At 34.6% G+C, this 5078-nt stretch overlaps 1 non-coding gene across 1 annotated transcript; it reads right to left on the bottom strand.

The window, feature by feature from the left end:
- Positions 1-4322: 4322 nt before the first annotated feature.
- LOC112067154 (U6 spliceosomal RNA) lies at positions 4323-4425 on the bottom strand. Its single transcript, XR_002893117.1, has one exon. It is a non-coding gene; the product is annotated as a U6 spliceosomal RNA (small nuclear RNA).
- Positions 4426-5078: the final 653 nt, after the last annotated feature.

Genomic DNA, 5078 nt, shown 5'->3' with positions numbered 1-5078 from the left:
AGCCTCTAGGAACGCGAGGTCTTTGTGAGGATTTGGTAATTGCTCTGAGTGACATGAGAACCCATTGAAGCATTTTTTTTTAATTGAGGTGAAACTCTCATACTTAAAATTATCCATTTTAAAGTGAACAATTCAGTGGCATTTAGTGTATTACAATTTTGTGCAACCACCACATCTAATTCCAAACATTTTCATCAATTCAAACTAAAACCCTCTACACAGGGAAGAAATGGTGGCTTAAAAAAAAAAAATCTACCACACCATTGTAGTGGAGATACTGAGACCGTGTTAACTTATATGCACCTAAAGTTTAGGAGAGAAGCCTGGGCTGGAGAATGAATGTAGATTGATGGAATAGAGAATCCTTCCAAAGATTGAGCCCTGATATTGTCCAAAAATTAAAAATCAAAGCAACAAGAAAAAATAGAATTAGATGAATTAGATGGATCTATCAGTGAGGTAGGAGGAGACCAAGAGACAGTGGTGTCCAAGAACTGGTGCATGAAATACACGAAAAATGACTGTGCATTTGTTGATTGTGTCATAGATAATGACTTTTCTGACAGTTAAGTATCTTTGAAGTTATCTGTCTAGTTTGTAATGGTGACTATTTTCTCTCTAGCCCTGGGCTAAGAGAGGGGCAATAGTTTATGTGAATACCAAAATTCTTCCTGTATTAAGCTCGTTAAAAGATCTGAACTTCCATTAATATCCAGGAAAACTAGGCCAGCAGTTGTCTGCAATGCTAATAGGAGCTATGAATTGGAATATTCATTGAAGTAATAAGGCCATGTGTTTTAAACACAGGTAAAACGCAGTGGTGAGGGCAATTGAAAGACATTCATTTTATAACCATGATGAAACACATAACATTTATTAAACATCTTTTTATACATAAAATTGTTCTAGGTCCTCACAATTATGCAAAATTGAATGAAGCACTTGATCATGTTTTTCACATGGATTGCCATTTAAATAAGACAACATAGATGAGATAATACATTTTATAAAATGCTAATGGTAAGGGAAGAGTGATCATGTAAAGCATGGAAAGATATACTTAGCAATAGAGTACAGGAAAGAAGGCATAGAAAAGAGCAAGATCCTATCTATAAACAAATCTCTTAGTCTAGGAAAAACTTCAGCTACCACTTACGGCTCTTACAATGTGCAGGGCACCTTTCTAAGTACATACGTATCAAGTTACTTAATCCTCATAGCAACCAATAAGATAAGAGACATTTTTGTGCCTGCACCACATCCACCCAGACCACTTGTTTTCACTGCATTCTGCCAGCACCTCCCCACGAATGCACGCTCTGGTGGCTTTCTGCTTTTCTATCTTTCAGATTATCCCTAAAGACTTATTAGCCACTCAACCAGGATGCAGATACCACTTGGGAGTAACCCCTCAGCTTTCCTCCCTCTAGAGGGATCATTTTGGAGAAGCGTTCCACATGGTTCCTTGGACAGTTCTGAGGGTCATGGAGCTTTAGTTTAGGGTCACAGATGCCCCTTTCCTCGTCTTCATCCTTACTGTTTCACTATCCTATCTTCCTCACTCTTCTTTCTGCAGTTACCTCCCCAATAGAGTATCTGTACCCAAATCTATGCCTCAGGCATTGTTTGTGGATAATCTAAACTAAGACAGGAACAAATTGCCCCATGCTTTAACAGATAGACAAATGAGGTTATAAAAATTTAAGAATTTGAACAAAATCATCTACAGAAATAATTAGAATCCAGATTGGTCTCTGATCTTCCATCATTAAGCGGAACCGAATCTATCAAAATCAAGGTTTTCATTATTTAATTGTTATAGATAAATAAAATATTTATAGACTCAACTTGAAATTCTATGATTCTAAGTTATAATTCTTATGCATAAAAGAAGGAAAGAAGTATTTCCTTGATAAGAATTTAAGGCCTAGAACACTAATATTCTGAAAAATATTCAGAATATTTAAAAAAGTATTCTGAGAGCAGAAAAGCTCTCTTATTTCTCTACTATTCTCAAAATAAATTACTAAGGAAATATCTTCATATTTTAATCTCTGAATGTTTATTTCAATATAGAATGCATTGAAAAATGTTATTTTTAGGATTTTTTAAAAATATTCTTTGTGTACTGTCACTCTTGATTAAGGTACTTCCTCCCAGATTTCTGGGGACTTCGATGACAATTATAGCCTACATTTGAATGGCATTTTACTCTTTGAGTGCTTGCACATATGTTATCTTACTTAACTGTTGGAGCAACTTTATGAGGTACATGGACTCATTTACAGATGAGGAAACTTAATTGCAGTGATTACATCTTGCCCACAATAATGTACTTCACATTTGGCAGAACCAGGTAATGAATGAATCCACATCTTGTTGTAATCCCAGGCAAGGTTTTGTCTACTGCAGCTTAGCTATTTATGAAGTTTTTGACTACAGCCAGTGTTGAGGAAAGCAGTAAAGAGTTAACTAATATCATATGATATCGCTTATATGTGGAATCTAAAAAAAAAAAAAAGCAAATGAACTTATTTACAAAATAGAAAAATAGAAATAGGCTCACAGACTTAGAGAATGAATTTATAGTTACTGGGGGGGGGAGGGAATAGATTGCGAGTTTGGGATTGACATGTACACACTGCTATATTAAAAATAGATAACCAACAAGGACCTACTCAAATAAATAAATAAATAAATAAATAAATAAATAAAATTAAATGTTCAAAGGAAAAAAAAATAAAAAGAATGAACTGCCTCGGTGAGTCATATGGAAAGGAGATAGTTTAAGTGAGTTTATAAATAGCTGCTTCCCATGAATTGGTATGTTTTATTTTCTGCATTTCCAAAGCACACAGATGCATGAAGAAGATTGGTTCTAATAGAAGATATAGAAAAGAAACGTAATGTTGTAGTACCACGTACTCAAGATTTAGAACGTGAGAGAAATAAGCAGTTATTCATCTCTTCCACTGGTAATTCCTACCATGTATATTTCTTCAATTCCTTGACCCTCTGTTTATTTTTAAAGTGGTGCTGATAATGCTGTATCAAATAAACACATGACTGAAATTACCTTTAACCACAAAACAGAGTCAAATCATTAATTGCTGTGTGGTTACCTTTTGCTAATTTCAAGATGCTGGCTCACAACATACTTGAAAAGGAGAAGACAAGAATCTATGTATGAATAGTTAGCATTTGACCTTTCTAAAAAGTCAAGGAAAGCAGTTTTTAATTAGTCCTTTTCAATCTGAGCAGTTGCAGAGGGCAAGATTTTCTGTGCTCTTCATCTCTTCACCCCACCTGAGAAGTAATAAATCCTTTAAATCTGTATAATATTTTCATGTGGTCTTAACAAGTCAACAATTCCTAGCTCTTATACCTGATCTACAGTATCACAGGCTCTGTTCTGATCTGTTGATACCATGTCTCCTTCCTCTCAACACATTGTTGATACTTTTTCTTTACTGTGGTAAAAAAATGCATAACCTAAAATTTATCATCTTAACCACTTCTAAGTTTATAGTTCAATAGTGTGTTAAGTACATTTACATTGTTGTGCAACTGTCACCACCATCCATCCCCATAACTTTTTATTCTGTAAAACGAACACTATACCTATTAAACAATAACACCCCATTCTCCCCTCCCACTGCCCTCTGGCAACCATTATTCTGCTTTCCGTCTCTTTGAATTGGACTACTCTAAGAACCTTGTATAAGTGGAATTATACAGTACTTGTCTTTTTGTGTCTGGCTTGTTTCACTTAGCATCATGTCTTCAAGATTCATCCATATTATAGCATGCATCAGAATTCCCTTCAGTTTTTAAGGCTGACAAATATTCCATTGTATGTATATACAGCATTTTGTTTATCCATTTATCCATTGATAGACACTTGGGTAGCCTCAGCTTCTTTGCTACTGCAAATAGTGATGCTCTGGACATGAGTGTGCAAATATCTCTTTGAGATTTTGCTTTCAATTTGTTTGGATATAGAAGTGAAATTGCTGAATCATATGATAGTTCTCTTTTTAAATTTTGGTTGAACCTCCATACTGTTTACCATAGTGGTTGCACAATTTTTTATTCCCATCAACAGTATGTAAGAGTTCCAATTTTTCTGCATCCTCACCAACACTGGTTATTTCCTGTTATTTTTTTTAAGTAGCTATTCTAATAGGTGTGAAGTAATATCTCATTTTAGTTTAAATTTGTATTTCCCTAATGATTAGGGATGTTGAGCATCTTTTCATGATTTTTGGTCATTTGTACATCATCTGTGGAGAAATGTCTATTCAAGCCCTTTGCCCATTTAAAAAAATATGGACTACTTCATGAATTTTCATGTCATTCTCACACATCATCTGTGCTACTCTTCTTTTTATTTTTCCAATTTTAATACATCTGCTGCCAAAGCAAGCACCTAAGTTGTTGATTCTTAATGAGAATTTTCAGTGTTTCATTAACATATTTTCCTCTTCTCAACAAACCACCATCCCCTCCATTATTCACCTACTCCCAACATTTTCTCTATGAAAATGCAGAAGAAAATTTGTGTATATTCTTAAAACTTATTTCTTGCTCATGTTCAAGTCATCAGAACTCTTCATTTCTTTATTCCACTGGTAGTCTTTAAGTTGTTTTTTTGTTTTGTTTTGTACTTGTTCGTGTCACTAGGTTTGGGGAGAGGCAAATTTTAAGGTCTAGCTTAACTCCATCACCTTAAACAGCCTGATCAAGGTGGAGACGAGTAGGGAGCAATATTTCAACCTGGCATCTAAAGGGGACATAAATCTTGTTCTTTGTTTTGTTTTTTTTTTTTCATTTTAATCAGAAGTTCTTAATTTTTTCAACATTGATGTAAAAATCATTTATGCTTACCCTGCAACCAACATAAATCATTAACACGAAAGAATACTAAGCAACCTTAGTCAATATCACTTCCTTCTATGAATCTTAGTGGGAATGAAAGGATACAGTTTATCATCAATCAGACGTGTCACAGACATTTCTTCGCCAGGACCTCTTCCCAGTGTTTACTTTCCTCCACACTGGCCTTTATGGTTTTAGGA

The sequence above is a fragment of the Physeter macrocephalus genome, chromosome 18 (assembly GCF_002837175.3).
Source record: "Physeter macrocephalus isolate SW-GA chromosome 18, ASM283717v5, whole genome shotgun sequence".
In the NCBI taxonomy this organism is placed as follows: Eukaryota; Metazoa; Chordata; class Mammalia; order Artiodactyla; family Physeteridae; genus Physeter; species Physeter macrocephalus.
The sequence above is the reverse complement of the archived record's forward strand: the minus strand, read 5'-3'. Positions and strand labels throughout refer to the sequence as shown.